The 12,427-nt window shown below is 39.8% G+C and overlaps 1 protein-coding gene across 1 annotated transcript in view; it reads right to left on the bottom strand.

The window, feature by feature from the left end:
* Positions 1-11,750, bottom strand: part of LOC102004144 (palladin-like) — a 22,113-nt gene extending 10,363 nt beyond the window's left edge. The window contains exon 1 of the mRNA XM_005376593.2: positions 11,541-11,750. The gene's annotated coding sequence lies outside the window, so the exon portion shown is untranslated. The remainder of the gene's footprint in view (positions 1-11,540) is intronic.
* Positions 11,751-12,427: the final 677 nt, after the last annotated feature.

The raw sequence follows: 12,427 nt of genomic DNA, 5'->3' as shown, positions 1-12,427 counted from the left end.
TTTACTTTATTAGCAATATTGGTTGATACTTCAGTTGAGAATGTTCATAACTCCAGAGTTTCTAACCTTTAAGTAGCAGACTCTGGAGAGAAACTCTATAAACAAGAAAATTGGGTATGGCAGGAAGATAAAAATGAAATCACTCTCCCCCCCACCCCACCCCCACCATGAGATAAGAAGGATTAAGTGAGACAGGGTGTCTGAAATTTCTGGAACTTCTTGGAAGAAAAATGCCTTATATACTAATATAAGGTCAGTTGATTCAAGAGGCTACAATTTCCTCTAAATTCCTTGGCATAATTCAAAAGAGAAGCTGAAAAATATTATCAGGATAGTTTGGGAGGTGAGTGGGATTCAGGTTTTCTCACCTGGAAATTGTCCTATGCCCCCAGACTAATGAGAACAAAAAAGAGAAAATTAATCTTTTCCAAGGGGAGGGTCATACTGGAGCCTCTTGACATTCCAGATGCTTCCTGTTCTGAGCATGAACAATCACACTTCATGAACAAGGCACTGGCAGCTGGCAGCATTACGAGCTGTCTTTTAATCTGCAGGGTGTGGGAAATCAAACAGTACTTCCTGTCTCCTGTCCCTGATCTTCCAGCCAATGACAGGAGACAGTGAGGACTAGTGGAACCAAGAATTGCCCTGAGTATTCCTTTTGGTATGCCATGTGTTGAATAAACTATGTCTGCAGATCATATAGAAATGGCTAAGATACAGAGGCCAGTAACATGAGTAGAGAACACTAATTCAACACTAAGGAAATCTAAATTATGGTTTTTGATCTATCGTTAATTAGTAACAAGTTTGAGAAAGACAGTGGGGGTCCAGTAATATCTAATAAGAAGTGGCAAGTAAGATTGTTCCTAAGATTTGTCCTAGGCCTGGGATTTGTGCTTTTAAAACATTCTTTAAAATCTGAAGTTCTTATTATGCTTTTAAATTTCTGCTCTTCGAAATTATCAGAGTAGATGAAATTCCAACAGAAGATAAGAGATGTTGATATTACAAGTAAAAGCAGTCCACAGTTCATGGCAGTGGCATTCACAACCCTCCATAATGAACAGGTCTGAAAGATGAGCTGTGCCTTAGAAATAACTTAAACAATTCAGAATGGTATTTACTTATGAAAACAACTCGAATCACTTGTGTAAGTCACAAAACAAAACCCAAACACGCAAAGCAACAATTTCTAAAAGAAAGCTCACCCTTAAATATCAGATTCTCTTCCTAAAACCACTGTAATCTTTGAATTTGATTCCCATTTAGTTCCCTCTAGGGGATTGAATTTGTTTTCAAAAGAAAAAAAGCTCTTTTTCTTGACTGCTATGAAAAATGCCAATCGTCAGAATATCAAAATGAGAAATGGGAACTCAGAGTATGTGTGGGTCCTACATATAACCTGTCCTGAAGTGTTCCTTCTTGATTTTAGGCAGTACTGGGGGTGTCCTTGAGAGAAAAAATAGCTAGGAATTTTACTTTGGTGATGAATTATGCTAGCAGGCTTCATGTCTCACGTAAATGGTAACCTTTGCTGAGTGTAACCTTAGCTCTTTGTAGAGAGAACAGAATTAGACTCTGCCAAATGAAGAGTCTAAGACCTTGGCAATCTTATCCTGGAAAGATGACAAGATACATGGACATCATTGAAAAGAACAATGATGATGCCCTTATAACATTGCCTGAATATCCAGGGTATCTGCAGAGTTGTACTCGACTTGTGGGTACTATTTAGGCTAGTGGTCTGAAAAATAGGACATTAGATCTATTGAATAGTAAACAGCCAGTGAGTCTGATAGTAGCCCCATAAAGAAAATTCACTTTAAAATGTCCCATTAGTGAGAATATTATGGATTTGCACAAGAAGATAAAGTTAATGTGTTATTAAATGTTATTTAAGTTATTTGATTTCTTGGGGAAACTTACTATGCTATTTCTTTTCTTTTATTGGCCTTTTTTATGATTTAGTGCTTATTTTAAATATTTATCTCCTATTTGGTAACAGAGGCCATACTAAATAACATTTATTCATGTACAAAATAATTAATTTGACATGTCTGCAAGTAATATGTATTACGAAAGAAATTTTTAAAATTTTAAATATGTGTGTGAGTATGTGTATGTATATGTGTATGTGTATGTGTGTGTGTTTTTGTAGTGCTGGGGGTTGAACCAAGGGCCTTGCACATGCTGGGCAAGTATTCTACCACTGAGCTACACACTTAGCCACAAATGAATATTTTGATAATAGTTTTAAAAAATTCTTAAGGAAGCTTTGGTATGTAGAAACTTCTAAAGACCCACCTTACCATTTCTTCCCATTTATCTAACCATTCTCTAGCAATAGTTGAATTAAAATTTTCCAGATGTACATCCTTCACCCTAACCTACCTTTTCTTTTTCTTTCTTTCTTTTCTTTCTTTCTTTCTTTCTTTCTTTCTTTCTTTCTTTCTTTCTTTCTTTCTTTCTTTCTTTCTTTTCTTTCTTTCTCTTCTCTTTCCCTCTTCCTTTCTTTCTCAATGAATCACTTTTATTTTTAACACATTAATGTCAAAGCTGAGCTATTTTTTTCAGATGGTTAGACATGCTATTTAATTACACTTAGAGTTTTTCCTCTTCCCCAGTGTTCTGTCAGATTTCTTGGTTTTACCCAGTGCCAAGGAGGAATTCTGTCCTGGCTTTATTAATCACCTATCTCTCCTTGTTAGAGGAAAATATTTACTGTCCTCGTTCTTATGGCTCCTCTGATAGATGAATAGTGTTTTTTTTTTAAAAAAAAACATTTATTCTATGAAGTTATTTTGAAAGACACCCACTTCAATAACTTATACACATTTTTGTGTAGATACCTATGTAGTTCAAGCTCTGATGTAGCTCACACCCCTCCTGTGCCTGTTTTGTTGTTGTTAAGGTCTGTATTGTCCATAGCCTTCCTCACGTGCTTTCTCTATCAAAGGCTATGATGCTTGCTCATGAGCTATGCATATTAGCATTTCTTCCCCCTCGTGCTGATATCTTAGTGGGCTTGGAAACAACTAAGACCTGTCTTGAAACTTTGCTCTTCTGGGGCATGTGGTCTTCCTCCTGTTTTAGGTCAGAAACTCAAGAAAAGCCTGCTGAGCAGTTCATCTCTAATCCCTGTATTGGCAACCGGTACTAGGTAATGCATGTCCCAGATGATTTTTTTCACTCACACGCCTGGCACCTTGCTATCTCAGACCATGTCCACACTGTATCCCGTCATTAGTGTGCAGACTTCTTGCATCACAGCGACCCTAGTGTTGCTGGACGTCTTACATGGAGGCCAAGGTCTTCAGAAGTAAGCATTCTGAGAATCGTCTCGCTTTCAAAGAAAAATTTCCTCCTCTTTATTTTTGTTGTGATTTCTTGGACTTTAAATTATGGCACTACAGGAACGAGTTTTAAAAGACGCAATTTGTACAATTCTTCCATATAAAAAACTCAGTCCTGTGGACTCAAATACTAAGATAAACAGATACTTCTTTTGAGTTATATGGTAAGGTATTTCTCACTTTGTGTTATAAGAGAACTTTCAAATGGAGCTAAAGATTGCATTTAGAATTTTTTTTATTATTTGAGGATAGAATATTGAAACTGAACCAGTCTTGGGGCTAAAAAGCCACGGTGGCAGAGTCCCAGACTCCAGATCCGCACTCTCCAGTGCTTCCCAGGTCTCCTGTTCTAGCATCTGCAGGGATTCTGCTGACAGGCGATGGCAGGGGTACAGGTGCCTGAAGCTAGGAGCCTTTCTATCTCAGAAGCAGTAAGCAACTTTCAGTTCAAGTTTTGGAAGCACTTCCAAAATCAACAAAGGTTGTATTTTGTTACGCTCACCTTTGCGCTGCCTCCGCCCTGGGACCTTCCTACACATCATCACATTTTCTCCCTTTAGACTTAGCCCTCCAAACCAGCCACTTCCTTAAAGCCACACAAAAACTGGCTTGTTTTATTCTAATCATGTGGTAGACTGAATCGGACAAAGACACAGGTTTCTTCATGAACACATCCCACCTCTCCATTTGTGTCTAAGTGGGAGGTGCCATTGCTTCAGCCCAAAGGACATGCTTTCCAGTGGTGGCATTCTGAAGCAACAAGTCATCTCGGAGGTGGAGGAGATCAAATCCCTTCTGATGTCTTTTACATCCTGCTGAGTGCAGAAAGGACTTTGATATTTAACCTAAAACTTTTTTGTCCTTTGATATTAACCTAAAATAGGAAGAGAATGTTTGTCTTCTTTGATGCCACTGCCTTTAGCATGTATGTTTTTATGCTATAAAGTCTTGCCCAATTTTCTCAGGGCTGTTCCATTTGTTTGCTCTCTCCACACACACACACACACAAACACACACACACTCACCAGGAGTTCCTGCCAAGAGGAATACTGTGTGCACAAGGACAGCTAAGACCACACACTGTCCCTAGCAGCGTGTCATGTTACTTCCCTCCTGTGCTGTAGCTAAATGTAACTAGAAGATTCCCAGAAAGGAGAATGTGTAGCATTAAGTAAGCTTTGCAAATGAAAAGAAAAGCAAAAGACTAGGCACAACAACCGTTTCTGAACAACGCTCCTGCAGAGCAGAGTGTTGGTAACCTCTATGAATGCCTAGTTCCTTGATCCGGGTAATAAATCTTCCCAGGTGTACTTCCCAGGGAAGTTGGGAGGAAGAGAGCTTAGGCTCCAGCTTTTGGATTTATGAGAAATGATGCTCACCAATACCCTTCACATACACAGGACACTGGGTCAGAAACTTAACTCTGAGAGTAGTCTCTGTTTATGGCTTAGCTGTATTAGAGACATTTATGGTATTGAGGTAAATTGAACTGGACAGCATATAACCCGTTGTTTGTAAAATGTTAGCAGGATGTGTGGTAAATGTGCTGATTCCATTCTCTGAATGTGGAGCAGCTTTGGGTCAAAGCCCCTACAGAACTACATTAGAGGCCTTGAGAGAGACAGAGCTGAAAACGTGCTCAGAAAATAAAGTAAAACTGTAAATCACTAGTAGGTCCAGCCTCATCCCCGTAGAATATGATACCCCCATGCAGTTCTCTCAGAAAAGTCACAGGTTTTGTAATTGGGGGGGGGTTGAAGGTGGGATAGGGGAATGAGAAATAAAGAATTGGGTTATATTATGTACAGGTACAAATGCCCTGTGATGAATGTGAGCATTATGTCTACCTAAAATGTACCAATCAACGGAGTTAATAAGAAAAAGAAAGTCACTAGGAAGTTAGACATGGGAAGGGGAAGAGTGTGACAAGGACAAGGGAGCAAGGTATCTCAATGTCTTTCTTCCCTTTTCTCTCTCAGCATACTTCTTTCCTTTTAGCACCGGGGAGTGAACCCCGGGCCTTCGCATGGATCTACATACCCAGCTCTTTTTAATTTTTTTCTTTTACTTTGAGGCAGGGTTTTTCTAAGTCACTAAACTGCCCAGTTTGTGCCCCAACTTGCAATACTTCTACCTCCACCTCCCGGAGTGTTGGGATCGCAGGCATGTGCCACCACACTGGCTTCTTAGCACACTTGAACTGAGCTCATTGCCACCTTCTGGGTAAGAGACTGAGAAGCTGAATTTCAGAGCAGAGGAGAGAAGTAGGACAGTGGTAAGCTCGTGAAGGCAAGAAGCAGTGTCAAGGGCCAGGCACAGGGTCAGAGAGCTTGTGAGTAGACACAAAGCACAGGAGCTTTGAGTGAGGTATGCAGAAGCCAAAGCTGAGAGGGAACCGAGAAAGGAAGGATGCCTCACACAACATCTCAGGTTTCCCTGGTCCCTGGGCGCTTTCTGGACAGTGCAGAAGTGAGTTCCCTACAGGCACAGAGTCACTGAAGGTTAGAGCGCCACATAACCTTCCATCCCACCAGGTGAAATCTAGCCTCTCTCCACTTCACCGTAAAAGAACTTACTGTGATGTCCACTCAATCCCAAGATAGCCCTCATGTCCAATTTTCATGTCAACCTTGAACGTCACTTCCTTTTGCAATTTGCCTTCCTGTTCAGAATCTTACCAATAAAAGACCCTATGTGTATCTGGCCATGTGTGTTTGTGTGAATGTGATGCTTGTGATGGGCTTGACTTGTTGGACCAAGAGTAAAAGATTATGATTTCAGTTATGGTTTCAGCCACAAAACTGGAATAAAATTAGTCAATCTATAGATTTACTGAGTCTCCACTCAATGTATTCTCCTGGTCCTGAGGGCTAGACAGGATTCTTTGGCCATATGGTTTGGATAACCTTTTGCTTTCTAGGTAGCCGCATGTTCTGTAGGGAAGTCAATGGTGATTAGAGCTCCTCAACTACCATGGAAAAGCACTTGATAGTTTTCCAGTGATTCCCAAAATTTAATGTCTATGTACCCCCTGAAAATCTTGAAAATGCAGATGATTCAGTAAGTCTGGGGTGGAGTCTGAAATCTTACATTTCTCATAGACTCTTAGGTAAGTCAATGCTGTTTGTCTCTAAGGAATAGCAAAGAATTTGGTTGGACAAGAAAGATGGGTTAGGAACAGATCTCAAAGGGCCTCGTATGCCAGGGTAAGGACTTAGATGTTGTGTGTTAAAGAATCATTGCAGATTTCTCTATTGGGTGGAGCACAAATACAATAGGACCTGTGCTTAAGGGAGATTTATTGTCACCATGTATAGAACAGATGGGGGTGGGGCTGGGGATTTAGCTCAGCGGCAAAAGAGCCTGCCTGGCAAGCGCAAGGTCGTGAGTTCAGTTCCCGGTACCGGAGAAAAACCAAAAAAAAAAAAGAACAGGTGGGGGAAGTTTCCATCAGGTATCAAGCAGGAGAAACTACCTACTTTACAGACTGGCCTATGTTGCAGGAGATATTTGGGTCATAAACCTCTTCTTTAATTTTTAATTTTTGTCTTTTTGAGACAGGGTCTCACTGTGCAGTTCAGGCTGGGCTTGAGCTCACTTTGTAGCCCAGGCTGGTCTCGAACTCTCAATGACCCTCCTGCCCCAGCCTCCTGAGCTGGGATTACAGGCATGCGCCACCACACCTGGTTATAAACCTCTTTAGTTTGCCCAAACTGCAAGAAATTCCTGCCAATCCTTTGCTTATTTAAAATTGTAATAATAATCTATGTATTCAGTAAGTTTCTCTGCTAGATCCAATTCAACAAAAATGTCTTAAGCGCCATGTACAGTGCTCTGCTATATTAGGCATCTGTATTTCTCCCAGAGCATTTAATGCAGGTCCTGTCCTTCATCATATTCACTGTAATGTTAATGACAAATGAATTCCTTCATTTCACTTGAATCTCCTACTTTAACTTAGGACGCAATCATATATCCTCAATAACATTATTTAAAAAGTAAAGATATGATAAACACTAAATACAGGCTAGTGGATGCAAGTGGAGGAAGGCAGAGGAAAGAGGTAGGGGAAGCAACAGATAATGTGATTATTGGTATAGTTCTAGTTTTGCACTGAGTTTATTACACTATTAAGAACAAGTAAGATAATGACCCAGAAAATAAGATGAAGTAGAACCGAACCATATCATTAACTAATATGTAATTCAAAGTTTGATTTTTGTATGTTATGTACTTGATTTCTCTTTTTTAAAAGTTCCATGAATATACATATTCATACACTCAAAAGTAATATCATGGGGAATCTATCCTTTCTATGAGTCTGTCAAAAGTGAGGGAAGGAAATTAAAGTTTATCAGCCTGTGTTCTTGGAAGGCATTTCTGGATAGTATAATGTCAGATTGGAGATAGTTCAAATAGTTATCCTGTGGCTAGCCTGCTACTTGGTGGGGTCAGGTGAGAAAATATACCCCCCAAAGTATACTTATATCCTACCATTCAAATTTCTGTTCCTTTCATTAATTTGCAGAGTGCTTTTATACATGAGATCATTTACTCAGTGTTACATCATTGGATTCTTGGAACTGGGTTAGAGGTCCCTTTAGGAATATCTCAGAGGAATGTAATACGCTCACTGAACAATCACCTGACATTACATTTTTTCTAATTATTGAAGTGATACCAAACTAGGAAGAAATATATCTTGGGAGGTCAAATCTATTTTCAAAATAAAATAATGTATGAAAGAGTTTCCTGTTTTGTTGTCTGTCCTAGAGGTAAATGGAATTCTGCCTTATTTTATTGAACATACAGAACTTGCTGATTTTCAGAAAATTAGGATATAGTAAAATACAGTCAGTGCTAAAACCATTCTGAGTATAGTTTAATTCTTTTTTTTTTTTTTTGGTTTTGGTTTTTCTCCGGTACCAGGAACCGAACTCACAACCTTGTGCTTGCCAGGCAGGCGCTTTGCCGCTGAGCTAAATCCCCAGCCCCAGTTTAATTCTTTTGATATCTAAGGTACTTTAAAATAAAACTAGTAGGTGTTAATGGGCAAAAATTCAAAAAAATATATAAAGTATAAAGAAAGAAGTAAAACTTGATCTATTTAATCCTGAATTTCTACTACTGTTTCTTGTATATCCTTTCAGAAAATTTATCTGTACATACAGTTTAGTGTATAATTTTATTTTTCATAAATGGGATCAGACTGCATACTATCTTGTACTGTGCTTTTCGACTGACTATATGCGTATCATCATTTGATAGTAGCACAAAAAAACTAACGTATTCTTATAACTACATAATAGTATTTTATATGGTTTAGTAATAGTTCCCTGAAGCATTTCTCTATTAAAAAATATATGGATTGATTAAAATAAGATTTAAGTGAACATCTTTGCAAATATTACTTTGAATATTTTTGTAAGTACTATATCTGTAGCGATAGAATTACAGGACAAAAAGCATGTGCATTTTAAATTTTAAAAGCTATGGTTAAATTTTCCTTTTCTAAAATGGTACATTCTTAACAGTTCTTTAAGAATAGATTTCTCATAATTTTCATAATATGAAATTTCATTGTTTTGTAATCTTGCCTTTACTTAATCATAAATGAGGTTGTACATCTTTTGTGAGTTTATTGGTCATTTTTGCTTCCTTCTCTTGTGAAAGGCCTCCAGACTCAGCATAAAGCATTCACAACGTATTTTTATAGCTACATTTTTTTCAATTAGATGATTTTATAATCCAGGCAAATATCTGACAAATAATATTATAGAAATCTTGAGATTATGTTTTTCTTTCTTTCTTTTATTCAATACATTGTCACATCAAATATCTAACACCAAGATGACATTTGGCCTTTCTTATTTGATCTAATGGACAGTTGGTTTTACCCAGTATTCAGTCTATTTTGAATCTAATTTGAGTTTGGAAAATTCCTGAAGTGGAAAGGAGAGAAGAGAGAGAGAGAGAGAGAGAGAGAGAGAGAGAGAGAGAGAGAGAGAGAGAGAAGGAAAAGCGCATTTTTCCTTCCATTTGTAGAAATAAGTTTGAACATAAATTTGTGCTCATGCATAAAGTTCTACGGATTCAGGGCTCATGCCTCTTTCTGTAATTTATTCAGTTTCTATACTGTGACTCCATAGGAAGTGTCTAAGAAAAACAACAGTAATGCCGGTATTTGGCATGACAGTTGTGGCTCAGAGCATCAGTGGGACATAGAGCGGAATTCTTGCTGAGGAATATGATCTTTACTTGATTCTAATTTTATCTTTGTGGTACAGCTTTTAAATATGAGAACAGCTGGTGTTAGATAAATCTGTCCTCACAAGCTGTATGAGGTTGAACTCAAACTAAATATTTGAGGTTAAACCCAAATGCGCAGATGTGGAAATGACTGATTAACTTTTCACATTGCACTTTCTGCATCTTTTTGAAAAGGCACTATTCATCCTGAACTCCTACCAGCCGTCCAGTTTGAAGCTTAAGATTAGCAGAATGTGTACACTAATTTAAGGTCTCACACTTCATAAAGGGTAAAGCAGAATTCTTTTCACCCTGTCCTCCACTCTACTAATAAAATGATAGCTCTTACATACCTGACTGTGTTAGTAACCTCTTGTTCTTTCTTTCCTGAGTAAAAGCTTGCTACCAATGAAACAGTGAGGCCCATACTTCCACTTGGCTGGAATGATAATCCTGTGCGACATTTGAAACTTTGCAAATGATGGGACCTCAACCTCCTGGGAGATTCTCCCCCAGGTGACTGAATATCTTACTAATTGTTAAGGAATTAATAAGGGCAGTGAGCTCAGAGAACAGTCAGGTTACTGGCTCTTCTTCAGCTGACTGGATTACTAAGGCAGGAAAGCACTAAAAATAAATCAGGGCACAAATTCTTCTGCCAGGAGTCGAGTATGGAGATAACTTGTCTGCCCAGAGGTGTTGACATCATCTATTCTTCTAATACACAGCGCAAATAAGAGCCAGTGTGAGAAACGGATTTGGCCACAGACTAGCATCAGTAAAAGCCTTTAGGCCTTGTCCTCATACATCCATGGTCCTTGTCAGATTCACAGGAGCAGTCCCGCACTTTCTCTAGAATATAACAGCGTTCATCAAGGTGAGAACTGGAAATTAAACTCAGAGCCAGTGTCAGGGGAAATCACTTGATCTCTCCCAGTTTCAAATATATTTTTGCTACATCTCTCCCATCCATGGGGCTTCGGTGTTTCCCCAAAGGAATCAGCTTCGACAAGAGTTGGAAATGTTGGAAGATCTCTCAGTAACTCAGTTCTCTAGAACCCAGAGACTCACAGTGATCCAAGCTACCTAATGCAGAGCAAGGATTCCTAACACAGAGCAAGGAATTCAGCAATTCCTACCGCTGAATTTCTATTTCCATTGTTCTTCAGATGTCCTGAGCACAAAGCCATTGCTTGTCAGAATTAATCTATGGGTCTCACTCCCTCCCTCTCTCCTTCCCGCCCTGCCTCCCTTTCTCCTTTCCTTCCTTCTTTCCTTTAGCACTGAGTTGAGCTCCATAAAATGACCCCAAATCTCCCTGCCATGCCAGGTAAAGAGCAGGTATTAACATTCTCTTTTTATTACCCTCTCCCTCTTTTTTGCCACACAGTACTCCTCCTTTCTCTCTATGGCAATGCATTTTCTCTTCATCTTGGCCTGCTTTTTGCCGTTTTCGGTTTCTAGCAGGTTCTGCCTGGCCTGGCCTCCCCAAGGGCAGAGGCAAAGGCCCCGATGAAGCTGAAGACAAGGAAAGGACAGATGTGGAAGCTGCTGCTCTGCCTTGTCTGCTACTCACTCACTCTGGCACCGGCCTCTCAGGGCACGCTGGCCCCAAGGGGTTGCTGGGAAATGCAGACTTTATCAGCTCCAGATATATGGATCCAGCCAGGGAATACTGAGCTCCCCCAGAGTATTTTTGAAACCCTTCATGCATTTTGCTTAGCTCTTTACAGAATGAGCATGTGAACGAGCCAGTGTGCTTAGTCCTGAGAATAGAAGCTGGAAACTATTGTACTGACTTCCATAGATTAAAAGCATCAGGATTGTATTCTATGTCCTGCTCCCAAGGAATGAACAGCATTTGATTTTCCTAATCTGTAGGATCAATCTGAGAAACCCCAGCCAACCAGCAGCCTTGGCTTCCAAGGTACTCACAGCCTCCACGGTTGTTGTCTGGTGTTCTGCTGTGCTGTCCCCACAACAAGAGCCCCTCAGGGCTGTGTGTGAAGTAGGTCCCGACTGTCTGGCAAGAAGGGGCATAAACTGGGATGACAGCTGTGTGCACGGAGGCTTTGTATCAGCTGGAGGAGCTGGAGAAGGGTCTTCCGATTTCACCCTATTGACCAGCTTTCTATTGACTGCATTTGGAGAGCACTCATTCTCCCAAAAGAGGACAGAAACTATGTGACCTTGAGTTAGCCACTAATAACTGCACAGCAAATTGCAACAGGAATGAGGACATAAAAGCCAGGGCAGAGCCGAGGTCTTGTGGTGAGCAAGGCATTTTTAGCTGGAATCTAAAGAATTTTGGTACTGGCATTTAAAGGAAGTTTAAGCTGTCCCTTGAAAAGACAGGAGGCTGGTCACAGTTGTTTGAGTCACATTATAATTTTACTGATTTTTGATATTCATTTTAGCACTTACTTCAGGAGAGAATCTATGCAGTATTACAGATAGTTGTAGAGAAAAGTTTTATACAAAGTCGTAATTTTTTATTAGTAGTGGGGATTGAACCCAGGACTTTCTCACTGAGCTATATCTCCAGTCAACCCCACCTCCTTTAAATTTTGAGACAGGGTCTCACTTAGTTGTGAAATTGCTCAGGTTAGGCTCAAACTTTTGGTCTTTTTGCCTCAGCCTCCTGTTCTGGGATTATAGGTGTGCACCACCACACTCAACTTTAGTTTAATTTTTATTTTTTTAGTATTAGGAATGGAACCAAGGCCTTACACTGGGCTACAGACCCAGCCCCAGCTCCCCGTTTTTGGAGATGTCTGGCTTTAGGGTCTGGCAAATTTACTAAATTGCCCAGGCTGGGCTTG

This window comes from Chinchilla lanigera, unplaced genomic scaffold, assembly GCF_000276665.1.
Source record: "Chinchilla lanigera isolate Chin_1 unplaced genomic scaffold, ChiLan1.0 scaffold00007, whole genome shotgun sequence".
In the NCBI taxonomy this organism is placed as follows: domain Eukaryota; kingdom Metazoa; phylum Chordata; class Mammalia; order Rodentia; family Chinchillidae; genus Chinchilla; species Chinchilla lanigera.
The sequence above is the reverse complement of the archived record's forward strand: the minus strand, read 5'-3'. Positions and strand labels throughout refer to the sequence as shown.